The sequence below is a fragment of the Ranitomeya imitator genome, chromosome 1 (assembly GCF_032444005.1).
Source record: "Ranitomeya imitator isolate aRanImi1 chromosome 1, aRanImi1.pri, whole genome shotgun sequence".
NCBI lineage: Eukaryota > Metazoa > Chordata > Amphibia > Anura > Dendrobatidae > Ranitomeya > Ranitomeya imitator.
Genome location: NC_091282.1, coordinates 1,057,189,847 through 1,057,206,281, shown reverse-complemented (window position 1 = coordinate 1,057,206,281; position 16,435 = coordinate 1,057,189,847). Strand labels below are relative to the sequence as shown.

At 42.4% G+C, this 16,435-nt stretch overlaps 1 protein-coding gene across 2 annotated transcripts in view; it reads right to left on the bottom strand.

Annotated features, from left to right (window-relative positions):
* The window catches only part of RXFP1 (relaxin family peptide receptor 1), a 578,825-nt gene that overhangs the window by 349,065 nt on the left and 213,325 nt on the right, over positions 1-16,435 (bottom strand). The window lies entirely within an intron of this gene.

Here is a 16,435-nt window from a genome sequence, read left to right as displayed (position 1 = left end):
CCTGGACGGATACGTATCAGATTATATGCCCCACTAAGATCAAATTTAGAGAATACCTTGGCATGACGGATTCTTTCCAACAGTTCTGGGATCAAAAGCAAGGGATAATGATTCTGCATGGTCACCTTATTGAGTTCCCAGTAGTCGATGCAGGGTCTTAGGGTCCCATCCTTCTTCTTTACAAAAAAAATAGGCACCCCTGCTGGTGAGGAAGAAGGACGTATAAAGCCTTTAGCCAAATTTTTGTCAATATACTCTTTCAAAGCTTGGAGCTCAGGAGCTGCCAACGGGTATAATTTACTGAAAGGAATAGCTGCCCCTGGAAGCAATTCAATAGGACAATCAGAATCCCTATATGGGGGAAGCTGGTCTGCCTTCGTCTTATCACAGATGTCAGAGTATTCCTTATACACAGCAGGTAAAGTAAATACCGGTTCAGGAGGTTCCGAATCAAGAGACTCCGGAAGAGTTTTCGTTACGGCTGAATCACTCCTGGCTGAGAATGTAATCTCCTTAGTCTCCCAGTTGATTGTTGGATTCTGTGAGCGCAGCCAAGGAATGCCTAGAATCACTGGAAAATGAGAAGAAATTAATAAAAATGAGAGTTACTCCTGATGGTCCGGTTCCAAAAAAATGACAAGCGGTACCGTCTCCTGATCAACAGGCCCAGAAATTAAAGGTGAGCCATCTACCGTCTTCATAGCAGTTGGAGAAGCTCTATGCTGAATCTCTATGCCGTGTTTTATGGCAAATGCAATGTCCATAAAATTACTCCCTGTGCCGGAATCGATCATGGCTGCGCTAAAGATCCACTGTCCAGAACATAAGATTTTAATAGGGAGTGAGCAATGAGAATCTTTTTCCTTCTGCTCCCTGGAAGGAGTAGTCATAGACTGAGAATGAAAAACAGCATTCAATGGTAGGCTAAATTCAGAGACATCAGATTCATTGTCATCCTTATCGTATTCCCCTACCACTGCTAACACCTTGTTAGGCCGCTTGGGACAGTTAAGAAGTGGTCAGATTGGCCGCAATAGAAGCAAAGACTCTCCCGGAGGCCGCGCTCCCGACGTTCATTACTGACGTTCATTACTTTCACGTCTCTGCACTGAGTCAATTTGCATAGACACTACCTCTGTCTTCCGAGTGGTTTTTACCTGCAGGTTCCTTGGGAGATACGGAATAATTAGATATACGATTAAATACTGCCAGTTTCTCCTTTCTACGCTCAGTAAGGCGAATATCTATGCGTACACAATGTTGGATAAATGTTTCCAGCTCTTGTGGTGACTCAGAACGGGCTAATTCATCCTTTATAACACTAGATAGACCTCTCCTGAAAATAGGCAATTGTGCATGACAACCCCAATTAGTATCCACAGCTAGTCTTCTAAAATCAGTGGCATATTCAATAACTGAACATTTACCCTGACGCAAGGTCAGCAAGGCGGTCTCAGCAGAGGCGTGTCGGTTAGGGTCATCAAACATTAATGCCATTGCAGCCAAAAAATCATCCAATACATTTAAACGTGGATCACAAAACTCGATCATCGGATTTGCCCAGGCGAGTGCTCGTGATATCAATAGCATAATAATACATAACACTTTAGATCGATCAGTGTGAAAGTGGTCGGCATGCACATCAAAATATAACAAACATTGATTTATGAAACCACAAAATTTCTCACGATCACCATTGTATCAGAATGGCGGCAGCTTAGGAGGACTGGCTGCCTGCGGCTGTCCAAAGAGTAAGACCACTTGCGTAGCCATCTGAGCACTTAAGTCCTGAAAGGCTTGTCCATACTGGGAATCCATGTCTTTAAATTTATTTTCCTGAGTGTCCATATGAGTACTCAGATCCTGCAGAGTCTGTCCAAACACCTGCTGATTATGTTCCAAGCCTCCAACCTTACTCTGCAGACTGCCTATTTCTTTTTGCAGAGATCTCATCATAGAAAACAGTTGTTCAATCTTAGGTTCAGTAGCCATTGTCTCAGCAGATTCCTTATTAGGCTTGTGTCCAGCAACAATTATAGTGGTACACTCAGGAATCTCTTGGCTTGATACAAATAAGCAGCAGAACGAAGTATAGTGAAGGGGAAGAGTCCTGAGGAGATAATTTTCATATTCCCAGTACCTTCAGTGAAAAGTGAAGAATCTTCGCGAGCTCAAAGAACACTGGATTTTGGCCGTTGCAGCTGAAAGGAGGACATTGGTAAACCAGGGGAAGAATCCTGAGGAGATCATTTGCATATTCCCAGTGCCTTCGGGGATAAGTGAAGAGTCTCCGCGAGCTCAAAGAACACTGGATTTTGGCAGTTGTAGCTGAAAGGAGGACATTGGTAAACCAGGGGAAGAGTCCTGAGGAGATAATTTGCATATTCCCAGTGCCTTCGGGGATAAGTGAAGAGTCTCCGCGAGCTCAAAGAACACTGGATTTTGGTCTTTGCAGCTGAAAGGCGCGCAAATTTTGGTGTATTTTTCACCGCTTTGATATCTTTTTTAAAGTAAGAATATGGAGGAGGCCTGGAGCCATTTGGTGAGCTGCATTTCTTGCTACATGTTCACAGACTTACCAGTGGAAAAGTCAAACTTCACATGCCAGAAAAGCAAGCTTGTGTCCCTGATGGAGGAAAAGTTACAAGATCTAGAAGAAAGGATAGCAACATTGAAAATCATTAAGGAAGGTGAAGCGTTCTTAGACAGAGCAGAATTATCTCTTCATGTTACAGAAAGAGAAGAAATACCAAGTGCACCTGAAGAAACAGAGGAATGGAAGCATGTGATACAGAGAAGCAGGAGGATCAAGAGGCAGTCAGCACCCATACTGCTCAGGAACCAATACAAGGCTCTCACACAGGAGAACGATGGAGAAATATATCAAGATAAGACTTTGCCCACAAAGAACAACCTTGGATGCCCTCAGAGTCCTCCTGAATGGAGAAAGAAAAATGTTGTGAAGAAGAAACGGAGAGTTGTGGTCATGGGGGATTCCCTGTTTTAGAGGAACAAAAGCCGCAATCTGCAGACCGGATATAACCTCAAGAGAAATGTGTTGTCTTCCGGGTGCAAAAATTAAAGATGTGTCTGACAGCATATCAGGACTCTTCAGACCTACAGACGACAACCCATTCCTGCTAATACATTTGGGGACAAATGACACCGCAAGAACGGACCTGGAAACCATCTGCAGTGACTTTGAAAACTTAGGAAAGAAAGTGAAAGAGCTGGGAGCGCAGCTTCCATCCTCCCAGTGGATGGCCATGGAACAAGGAGGTGAAATAAGATTCAGCAGGTGAACAACTGGCTACGTCGATGGTGTCGTCAGCAAGGATTTGGATTTCTGGATCATGGAGTGAATTATCTATACGATGGACTACTTGCTAGAGATGGGGTGCACCTTACAAAGACTGGAAAACATGTATTCGGAAGTCGCCTTGTTACACTCATCAGGAGAGCTTTAAACTAGAACAATATGGGAAGGGAAGCAAAAGGCCAGAAAAAGCCATACACCTGACAAATACTATTGAGAACTCTGCTATTAGAAGTGGAAAGGAAGAACAAAGACAAAAAAAATCTAAAAAATAAAAATATTAGAAAAAGAGAAACCAAACAGGAGAGAGGCCATAAGCATGTCCTGTAGCAGTAAACGGGGTGCAAGTGACAGGTCTGCTTGGCTCATGGAGTTTGGTAACCCAAGTGAGAGCTACTATTCCCCATCGGCTGATTCCTGGAAAAATGGTGGGTATCCGCTGTATCCATGGCGACCCTAAGGACTATCCTATTTCCCAAGTGGTCATCAACGCAAACTGTGGCACAGAGTCCCATGAGGTCAGCATGGTCAAGGACCTATTGTTAGAATCTGTTTTGTTTTTGACCATCCGCCATCTTGTTGTGGTTTTCTGGCTGCTGTTTTTTTCAGGTATAAAAAACAGGTCACCTCCTAATAGAAAACACAGAGAAGGCTGCAGAAACCAACTGAAAACAGAAACTAAGGATAGCAGAACCAGAGGTCCCATAACTGCATAAAATCCAACACAGAAAGCTATCAAAGCACCTAGCCTGAACTCTAGCGGATCAACACTGTTGTCCAGCAAGGATTGGGAGGCAGGTGCTGGGTAATAAAGGGTGGTACAATCACCTGACCTAAGACAATCCAGCACCAGGGGAAAAAGGCCAGCAGCCAGAAAACCACAACAAGATGGCGAATGGTCAAAAACAAAACAGATTCTAACAATTCACTTGGGACCTTTCATCAGCATAGCAGACATCCTGTCTTGTCCAAAGACCAGCATCCGACCTTTGGTGCTTGACCTGCAGAGTATGGATGTTGGGTCTTGACTGGACTGGTATATTCTGGGCTTCGGGTCTTGACCGGCAAAGCCTGGGCTTTAGTGCTTGACCACCAACGTCTCACCTGCACCAGTATCAAGCCATTCTTTGGTAGCTCTGCTTTGGGGGGGTGAACACGAGCTCGTTACACTATTCATATGTCTTCTCCTTCTCTCATCCTGGCAGCAACTCAGTTCCTGGTTTGCGATCCTGGCCTTTGATATTTAACTGTGCCACAGCAGTCCCCTGACCCGCCATCTCTTTCAAGCTCTTCCCTCCTCTCTGTGAGGTTTGATCAGTAGATGTGACATTTGGGAGTGAGCGCTGTGGAATGCTCATTAATTACATTTTCCGCTTTCCACCCCCTTAGACATGTATAACTTCTCACGTAAGCAATCAAGGAAAAGTAGATCAATCACCTACATTTTGAACCAGTAAAGCCTAATACCCTTTCTTCTAATTTAAACCATCAGTGAATGAAAATGAACCTATTCTTCTACTCTAGACCACCAAAAGATTGCACCATCCCAGACACCAAAATGTAGTGGCAGTAACTTTCCTTTGAATGAGTGAAATCTAGTTTATAATGAGTGTCTAAAAATTATTCCAGTTCAAGAGAATAACATGTTCCTTCTGCCAGGGCCGGCTCCAGGTTTTTGAGGGCCCCGGGCGAAAGAGTCTCAGTGGGCCCCCCTTTAATACAAACCACGATTCATGATGCACGTAGTATATAACACAGCCCACGTAGTATATAACACAGGCACCCCACATAGTATATAGCACAGCCACGTAGTACAATAACACAGGCAGCCCACTTAGTATATAACACAGCCATGTAGTATATAACACAGGCACCCCACATAGTATATAGCACAGCCCACGTAGTACATAACACAGGCAGCCCACGCACTATATAGCACAGCCACGTAGTATAAAACACAGCCCCATGACGTAGTATAACACAGCCCACGTAGTATATAACACAGACAGCCTATGTAGTATATAGCACACAGCCACGTAGTATATAACACAGCCCCGTGATGTAGTATAACACAGCCCACGTTGTCTATAACACAGGCAGCCCATGTACTATATAGCACAGCCACGTAGTATAAAACACAGCCCCGTGACGTAGTATAACACAGCCCACGTAGTATATAACACAGGCAGCCTATGTAGTATATAGCACACAGCCATGTAGTATGTAACACAGCCCCGTGACGTAGTATAACACAGCCCACGTTGTCTATAACACAGGCAGCCCCGTAGTATATAGCACAGCCAACGTAGTATATAACACAGCCCCGTGACTTAATATATAACACAGCCCCGTGACGTAGTATATAACACAGCCCAGTGACGTAGTATATAACTCAGCCCACATAGTATATAACACAGGCAGCCCACGTAGTATATAGCACAGCCAGCCATGTAGTATATAGTCTACAAGTCCCAGCATCACTCAGATGCCATACTGTAGGTCTGTGTAGTGTAGGACTACAAGTCCCAGGCAGGCTGCATCCTCCGCAATGCTTTGGGACCAGGAAGGAAGTCTCACTGCTTCACTTTCACAGTCACTCACGACTCACGCCATCGCCGTCGCCCCCGACCGTTGTGGACACAGGGTGCACTGACTGCTGCTCGTCTTTCTGCTGCTTGGCGCTGCTGCGCTGGACCTGGACGGTAGACCGTGTCGCGACGATCTTTGAGCTCTTAGCATGACGAGCTCGCCCTCACTCTCTCCTGGAAGCGACGACCTCAGGCCAGAAGTGACTCCCCATGGTGAGTATTCCTGCAGCTGCCCCCAGTCCCCAAAGAGCTCTGTGTGCCGCCTCCTGCTGCCAGGGATGTCATCTCCAGCTCTGTCTCCTAGTCCTGGCTGGGAGTTGACTGTGTAGTCACACAGCACACTAGCAGGGATGTAGTCCGGCTTCGGGGCCCCCCCAGGACTGCATGATGCGCATCAGTTACAATCAGTGTCGTACTGTTATGGGCCCGCCTGTCTCACCAGGGCCCCGACACTTGCCCGGGTGTTGACGCCGGCCCTGCCTTCTGCTTAGTATCAAAATTCCTGCCTGCTGCCTGGATTTTATGATGACAAATTAAGCAAGTAGGAAACATTATTTATCACTCAAAATCCTTTTATGTATCTAAATACAGTCTTGTTAAACCTATAATTTATGTTTTCTTCATCTTTCTTCTATTTAGGAGAGGAAACTTCTTTATAGGATACAAAGTGAGAAATTCTGAAGATAACATTACAAGATAGTGCTGGTGTTGGATAAAGAATTATTCACCCTATTGTCTGGAAGTCTCATTAAACATGGTGGCAAGACAGAACCAATGTTCGCATACATGTCCAAATAAAGATTAAAAAATCAAGTTTTCAATTGCCTTTTTCTGACTTTGATGGATTTAACTTCCCATTCTTCCTGCTTTCTCGTCTTCTTTTAATTATAAATTATGATCTTAGAGTAAGAATCCACTTTTGAGCCCTTCTGAAGAATTGATCAGCAATGTGCAGCCCTGAGCAGTGGAATTAACAGCTTCAAATGGATTTTTTTTATCCTTGAGGAAGTTATTTGTAGAGAGCCATGTTAAAGAATTTATCATCAATGCTCCACTTATCTATTTCTTTAATTTAATTTTATTGGGCCTTGAGATATGAAGACTTGAATGTCAATGTAAGAGTTGTGCAAGCTCACTAATGTGTCAGGTGGTGGAAAAATAAATTCTGGTGTATATGAGCATGTGGTTTATGTTGTTGTTTTTGTTTTTACTATTTCATTACCCCTTTCTATGCTTACACTTTTTAGACCTTTATTTATGTAGGAATAGGTCTTTTATTATTACTTATTCATTTTAATATGTATATACATTTTCTTTCCCTTTTTTTCAAGGTTACAATTTTACAGCTCTAACAATGATGTTCAGGAATAAGTATTTTCTTTATGACATATCTGTCATACACAACTGAATTGTTGGGCCTTTGTACCTTGATAGCATTGTTGTTCAAGCCTATGGAAGTCTCAGGCATCAACCTTAGCCCCAGCTAAAATGTCTGGTTTTATTGTAATGATATTCCCAAACCGAATCAGAATGAAATGGAAAAAAGACTTTAAGAGGTAAAAAGCAGCAAAGTTAGGAGTCAAAGCTACAGCTATATTTGGGAGCTAGACCATAATCGAGACTAAATCAAATAGTTAGAGTTGAACCAAACCAGGAGATGAATTCACATTACAAGAAAATGAACCAGTGAGAGAATAAACATTAAAACTGGAACGGAAGCAGAGTTTATGCAACAGTGATCCATCAGACTACAATAAAACACACTGTACTATAGGCACAGATGTACATCTCGGACACTATTGGCAGGCATGGAGAGGATATTAATGCTTGTCGGAGGCATGAGACAGGAGTGCTAGAGTTGAGAGTCCTAAATAACCATTCCATCTTTTACCATAAATTTATATTCCAGTGAGCTTCTATGTGTCTTATCTCTCTTATAATAATTCACCAGAATAAAAATAAAACTGAATTTACTGTCACAATCCTGTTAAGCCAACTCCATTCTGAGACTTTGTAATATAGAACAGATAAAGTGTCAAATCTCGTAAATCCACCACTGACATGATCTATTCTGAAGTTAAATAAAAGTACAGAGTCAGCAATTATCATTTACCTCACGTCATGTCAGTTCCCTTTGATTTTCTAAAGCTTATTTTTTGTGAAGGCTAGAGTTTTGAATACAAAATCAACAGTGTACAGCTGAATATGAAATGTAAGCGTTAGTGTCGGTTCTCCACTTTAGGCTGATGAATACTGACTTTTCTATAATCAAATACAGAGATTAAAGTAAAAGAACATTTTTAAAAATTATTTTATTAGTGCTGAAGCTCAAAACAGATATAACAGACTACATCCAGAAGGGAAAGCACTGCTCAAGTTCAAGCTACCTGAAACAATACATCTAAAGGGTTATTCTCAAGTTGTCTCTTAGGCCGGTTTCACACGTTAGTGGCTCCGGTACGTGAGGGGACAATTTCCTCACGTACCGGAGACACTGACTCACGTAGACACATTGAAATCAATGTGTCACTGCACATGTCAGCATGTTTTCACGGACCGTGTGTCCGTGTACAAAACACGGAGACATGTCAGTGTTCGTGGGAGCGCACGGATTACACGGACCCATTAAAGTCAATGTCCGTGTGCAGTCCGTGTGCCGTGCAGGAGACAGCGCTACTGTAAGCACTGTCCCCCCCATGTGGTGCTGAAGCCGCCATGCATATCTTCTTTCCAGCAGTGTTCGCTTGAGACCTCTATGGTTGTTGATGGCAGATTGCTAAGAGCGCCACCGTGAGGTCGGCGCTCATGGCAAGCCTGCAATTCTGTTGCATAGAGGTCAATGTAGCAGAGACGATCGAGTAGTGCATGCTTCTAGCCTCCCATGGAGGCTATTGAAGCATGCAAAAAAAAAGTGTTTAAAAAAATAAAACAAATAAAACAAATATAAAAGATCAAATCAACCCCTTTCGCCCAAATCAAAATAAAACAATTAAAAAAATCAAACCTACTCATATTTGGTATCAGCGCGCTCAGAATCACCCGATCAATCAATAAAAAAAGGATTAACCTGATCATTAAACGGCTCTAGCGATAAAAAAATCAAAACGCCCAAATTATGTTTTTTTGGTTGCCGGACATTGCTTTAAAGTGCAATAACGGACGATGAAAAGAACGTATCTGCACCAAGATGGTATCATTAAAAATGTCAGCTTGGCACACAAAAAATAAGCCCTTACCCAACCCCAGATCACGAAAAATGGAGGCGCTACTGTTATTGGAAAATTGCTCAAATGTTTTTTTTTTAGCAAACTTTGGATGTTTTTTTTTACCACTTACATAAAAGAGAACCTAAACATTTTTGGTGTTTATGAGCTCGTAATGACCTGGAGAATCATAATGGCAGGTCAGTTTTAGCATTTAGTGAACCTAGCAAAAAAGCCAAACAAAAAACAAGTGCGGGATTGCACTTTTTTAGCAATTTCATTGCACTTGGAATTTGTTTCCCGTTTTCTGTTACACGACATAGTAAAACTAATGATGTCATTCAAAAGTACAACTCGTCCCGCAAAAAATAAGCCCCACATGGCCATATTGACAGAAAAATAAAAAAGTTATGGCTCTGGAAAGAAGGGGAGTGAAAAACGAAAAAACAAAAAAGCTCCAGGGGTGAAGGTGTTAAAACCACACCCCTCAATGTATTAAAATTTCTTTTAGTGTATTATTAACCCTTCAGGTGCTTTTCATGAATTACTGCAAAGTGACCTTGTAGGAATGAAAAAGTTTATTTTGACCACCTAATTTTGAGAACTTCTGAACAGACCGCTATAGCCTGCAGAGTCTAAGGCCATTATTTGACTGTGAATTCTCATGGCAAACATCAGGACCACATGATCAAGATCTCAGGGTGCTGATGGGGTAAAATAAGGAGCCCCCAGACTCTGTTAACCATCTGGATACCTTAGTCTCTATTGGCAGCAGCATTTAAGGGGTTTACCCTTGTGAAAATCAAAAATGTGAGGTTAAAGCAACATTTTAGCAAAAAAAGTTAATTTAAATTTTTTTTCAGTTCGTATTAATTTCAATAAGCACCTGAAGGGTTAACAATAGTGATGAGCGAGTATACTCGTTGCTTGGGTTTTCTCGATCATGCTTGGGTGTCCTCCGAGTATTTTGGCGTGTTCGGAGATTTAGTTTTCGTCACCTTAGCTGCATGATTTAAGGCTGCTGGACAGCCTGAATACATGTGGGGATTTCCTAACAAACAGGCATTCCTCACATGTATTCAGGCTGTCCTGCAGTCGCAAATCATGCTGCTGAGGCGACGAAAACTAAAACTCCTAGCACGCCAAAATACTCGAAGGACTCCCGAGCATGCTCGGGTAAACCCGAGCAATAAGTATACTCGCTCATCACTAGTTAGCAAACTTTCTGAATGCAGTCTTTAAGACTTTGTGAATTGCAGATTTTAAAATGGGGTATTTGTTGCAGGTTTTCTGACCTATAGGCCCAAGAAAGCCACTTGAAAAGTGAAATATCCCTTAAGATACAGCTTTTGTAAATTTAACTGGAAGAAAAAGGTTGCTAAACTCGTCTAACATTCAAACAGCAAAAACAAACCTTCAAAAAATGACGCTCATGGAAAGTTGACTTGTAGTTTTTATTAACTGTATTGTAAGGTATGTGCCTGTTTTAAAGACACAAAAAATAAAATTGTGAATTTTTAAAATTTGTCACAATTACATATTTTAATGAATGCAATTCATATTGACCTAAGTTTACCAATAACATAAAGTAAAATGTGTCATGTCAAAAAATTCTATACTATTCTATACAAATAATTCTATACTAAGATATATATGAAAGCATTACAGAATTATCTTCACATAAAATGACATATTGGGAGATAAAGAAGGGTAGACTTTTGATTCTAACTGTGTGCCAGTTCAAACAGTTTTCATTACCACATTTCTGGTTTGAACTGAACCCTTTCCCAAAACAAACAGATTATTCAGAATCAGAAATAATATTGTGAATAGAAGCTACGTGATCTTGCACGAGAGCGTGGAACTGACAGCAGCGTGGTCAGTATCAAATGTCTACCCTCCACTATCTATCAATTTGAATGCAGAAAAGAATCATCAACCTGCTGGGTTGGATATGCCTGATCTTATCACAGGCATATACTGGAGTTGAACGTTACCTGTTTAGGAAGGAAGAGTTAGGGTACCGTCACACAGTGGCACTTTGATCGCTAGGACGGCACGATCCGTGATGTTCCAGCGATATCGTTACGATCTCGCTGTGTCTGACACGCTACTGCGATCAGGGACCCCGCTGAGAATCGTACGTCGTAGCAGATCGTCTGAAACTTTCTTTCATCGCTGGATCTCCCGCTGACATCGCTGAATCGGCATGTGTGACGCCGATTCAGCGATGTCTTCACTGGTAACCAGGGTAAACATCGGGTTACTAAGCGCAGGGCCGCGCTTAGTAACCCGATGTTTACCCTGGTTACCAGCGTAAACGTAAAAAAAGCAAATATTACATACTTACCTTCAGCTGTCTGTCCCCGGCGCTGTGCTTCTCTGCACTCCTCCTGCATCCTGTGTCAGTGCCGGCCAGCCAGAAAGCACAGCGGTGACGTCACCGCTGTGCTTTCCGGCTGACCGGCGCTGACAGTGCAGAGGAAAGCACAGCGCCGGAGGACAGACACGGAATATAAGTATGTAATGTTTGTTTTTTTTACGTTTACGCTGGTAACCAGGGTAAACATCGGGTTACTAAGCACGGCCCTGCGCTTAGTAACCCGATGTTTACCCTGGTTACCGGGGACCTCGGGATCGTTGGTCGCTGGAGAGCGGTCTGTGTGACAGCTCTCCAGCGACCAAACAGCGACGCTGCAGCGATCGACATCGTTGTCGTATCGCTGCAGCGTCGTTTCAGTGTGACGGTACCCTTACACACGACACAAGCAACGTAAAGAACAGAGAATAATGAAAATTATCCCGTGTAGGTATATAACAACAAATAATCAGGTGCTCGCTATGGAAAGAATGGCAGACCATTCAGCAAAATGCAGATAGAAAAGAAAAAAGGAAACACCGAATTGTAAGGTCAAACAATAAGCACAAATACAATGGTAAATACAAAAGATCGTTGTTTATTAATGTTAGGAACCAAAATGGGAAGAAAGGGTTGGCAATATGGTACTAGTAACACACAGTGTGTATCTACCAATAAAATACACAAAACCAAAGAAATGAGTCAAAACAACTGAACACAATACTAATAAATAGTAATAAATACACAGAGAACACTATGTGGCAAGTATCAAAATAACCATACACCATGTACTTACAGATATATTACATCAAATGAGATAATCGATGTAGCGTGAACACGCAGCTAGCACCCGAAGATTGCATAAAATGCATGTGTATCAGTATGTCATAAAAGTAAAAGCACTAAGTGCACTATATGGCGGGTATACAGGTGTCTGTGCACAAAAGTACTAGCATGTATCAAATAAGATGGTAAGTATTGCTGGTGCACAATGCATGAGACGACTAAATGTGTGTCAGTTATACAATAAAAAGCATGTGCTTCAAAGTAAAAATACATGAGGATGGTCTGAGTCCCGACGTCCACAGATGGGAGTTGTGCTCACAGCCCAACACCATGCAGGACGCTTGGCATTTGCCACAGAACACCAGGATTGGCAAATTCGCCACTGGCGCCCTGTGCTCTTCACAGATGAAAGCAGGCTCACACTGAGCACATGTGACAGACATGACAGAGTCTGGAGACACCGTGGAGAGCAATCTGCTGCCTGCAACATCCTTCAGCATGACGGTGGGTCAGTAATGGTGTGGGGTGGCATTTCTTTGGAGGGCCGCATAGCCCTCCATGTGCTCGCCAGAGGTAGCCTGACTACCATAAGGTACAGAGTTTGAGATCCTCAGACCCCTTGTGAGACCATATGCTGGTGCAGTTGGCCCTGGGTTCCTCCTAATGCAGGACAATGCCAGACCACATGTGGCTGGAGTGTGTCAGCAGTTGTCGCAAGATGAAGGCATTGAAGCTATGGACTGGCCCGCCGGTTCCCCAGACCTGAATCTGATTGAACACATCTGGGACATCATGTCTCGCACCATCCACCAACTTCACGTTACACCACAGACTGTCCAAGAGTTGGCGGATGCTTTCGTCCAGGTCTAGGAGGAGATCACTCAGAAGACCATCCGCCACCTCATCAGGAGAATGCCCAGGGAGGTCATGCAGGCACATGGAGGCCACACACACTACTGAGCATCATTTCCTTGTCTTGAGGCATTTCCACTGAAGTTGGATCATCCTGTAACTTCATTTTCCACTTTGATTTTGAGCATCATTCCAACTCCAGTGGGATATTAGTTGTGATTTACATTGATCATTTTATGTTTTATTGTTCTCAACACATTCCACTATGTAATGAATAAAGATTTACAACTGGAATATTTCATTCAGTGATATCTAGGATGTGGGATTTTAGTGTTCCCTTTATTTTTTTTTGAGCAGTGTACATTATCGAATCAGATCAGCTGACATATGCAGGAAAAGGCTCATCGCCGGAGTCCACACCAAACAGGGGGAGGCGTCCAATGACGGACACTGCCCATCATTGGACATTAAGGGGTTAAAGGGAGAGATTGTCCACAGGGGCTGCCCCAGCAGTGTTGGCACTGGCCCTCCTGGGGATTGTGCAATATAATAATAAGAATAATAATTTTTATTTATATAGCGCCAACATATTCCGCAGCGCTTTACAAATTATAGAGGGGACTTGCACAGACAATAGACATTACAGCATAACAGAAATACAGTTCAAAACAGATACCAGGAGGAATGAGGGCCCTGCTCGCAAGCTTACAAACTATGGGGAAAAGGGGAGACACGAGAGGTGGATGGTAACAATTGCTTTAGTTATTCGGACCGGCCATAGTGTAAGGCTCGGGTGTTCATGTAAAGCTGCATGAACCAGTTAACTGCCTAAGTATGTAGCAGTACAGACACAGAGGGCTATTAACTGCATAAAGTGAATGAGAACATGATGCGAGGAACCTGATTTTTTTTAATTTTTTTTTTATATAGGCCACACAGGGATCGTTAGGTTAAAACATTGAGGCGGTAGGCCAGTCTGAACAAATGAGTTTTTAGGGTACGCTTAAAACTGTGGGGATTGGGGATTAATCGTATTAACCTAGGTAGTGCATTCCAAAGAATCGGCGCAGCACGTGTAAAGTCTTGGAGACGGGAGTGGGAGGTTCTGATTATTGAGGATGCTAACCTGAGGTCATTAGCGGAGCGGAGGGCACGGGTAGGGTGGTAGACTGAGACCAGAGAGGAGATGTAGGGTGGTGCTGAGCCATGGAGTGCTTTATGGATGAGGGTAGTAGTTTTGTACTGGATTCTGGAGTGGATGGGTAGCCAGTGTAATGACTGGCACAAGGTAAAGGCATCGGTGCAATGTTGTTATATCACTCGATCCCTGCAGCCATCAGGACTGGCTTTACAGTGGGGAAACATAGTGATTGAGAAGGGATTGTCTGAGTAGTGGACAACCCCTCTAGCCTAGTAACAAGGTTCAGATCAGCACAGAAGGAGCCAGAATGGCATTAGATTTGGGATGGTGAGTAACAAATATATTTCTTTATCTTCCTGATCTGGAGCTGTAGTCCAATAAGCGGTCAGATAACTGCATTATATGACATTATCAAAACATGTAATGCAATTCATTGTTTAGAGGTGATCATTCATTTTTAATTAAAATATGCCTAAAAAAGTAAGGTAGGGAAAGAAATGGTCATGTAATTTATTGACTCTGATGGTGAGATTCTAGATTTGATAGAAAATATAAATATAGAACAGGGATACCTGAAATATTGGTTTACTTATTTCAAAGTCCAACAGAATAAATGGTATCACTGTATGTTCACTGGATATTCACTGGACACATAGAAGTATAAGTAGAAGTATGTGAAGACCCACCTCTTCAGACAAGCCTACAACCTGCAGCTACCACCGATCGACCAAACCGCTGCATGACCATCTCTACCTTAACCTACTGTATCCTCACCCATCCCTTGTAGATTGTGAGCCTTCGCGGGCAGGGTCCTCATTCCTCCTGTACCAATTATGACTTGTATTGTTTAAGATTATTGTACTTGTTTTCATTATGTATACCCCTCCTCACATGTAAAGCGCCATGGAATAAATGGCGCTATAACAATAAATAATAATAATAATAATAATAAGTACATAAATATAATTCTTCCCTGCAGTTGTAGTCCCAGGGATCCATACCCGTGAAAATCCACTTATAAAATGTTGTAACTAAATGGAGCCGCTTGCATCCATTTTTCTAAAGCAAAAAATGCAATCAAAATTGTAAAAAATAGAAAGCAAATCTTTATACTCACAACTCTGACCCCATCACTTCTCCCCAGCACCGTTAGATCTTCGTCGCATCTTTGCGTCACTGTCAGCCACACTGAAATCCCCAGTCTGAATTTAAATTTTCCCAGATCCGCTCATCTCTACTAGTAATAAATCCCAAAAGAAGTAGACACTATCCAAAAAGTGATGGGATTTAATAGGAGTAGAATGGTCAATAGGCAAGTGACAAATGTATACAGTAAAACTAGCAAGAAGCCGTATAAGAAATCTATGTAAGCTTAGCACATAATGATTTACTTTTCTTGGTCATGTATAGCCCACTCGATGTACCAAATTTATTTGGAGGCATATGTTTCTTAGTAAATATGGCACATGAAGCACCAGTTTTGATACAGTCCTTCTTTATGTTTATAACTTGTACATAACCTTTGTAAATTATTTGAAACTAGCTGAAGAGCCCGGCGTTGCCTGGGCATAGTAAATATCTGTGGTTATACTGACATCAGCTGAAGTCAAATTACTGATCCCAGTCACGCCTGTTGTTAAATACATAAAGATTGTAGGCAGGATTGGAATTAAGGAGAAAGCAAATTGAGCACTTGCACATGGCCCCCTTCCCCAAAAGAACCCCACTGAAATCTACAAATCTACAAGGTCAGTGGACCAATACATCTGATCACCTGCCTTTACAAACCAGAAACTGTATTGATAATGCCAAACCTGGACTATCAGTTCTGTTTGTGAGGTTAGAAATGAAGAAGGATCTTTGGTGACATCATGATCATCAAAGGTCCTTCACACTGTGGAAGTATGGAAGTATTGAAGAGGTGGACAGAACCCTGTATGTCCTGTACATATATCCTCTACATTGTCTCTATAAGTGTAGCATGGAGTCTGTGTTTTGTGGTGTATATGTGTATGTAACAAATAATGTATGCTTGTAGCATGGGTGTGTGTGTATAACATACAGTGTGCATGTATCATGGAGTGTGTCTGTGCTTTACATACAGTGTGTGCATGTGAGCAGTGTTGCGTGTATGTATAACTTAGTTTGTGTGTAACATTTTGTATGAAGAGTGTGTGTAACATACAGTTT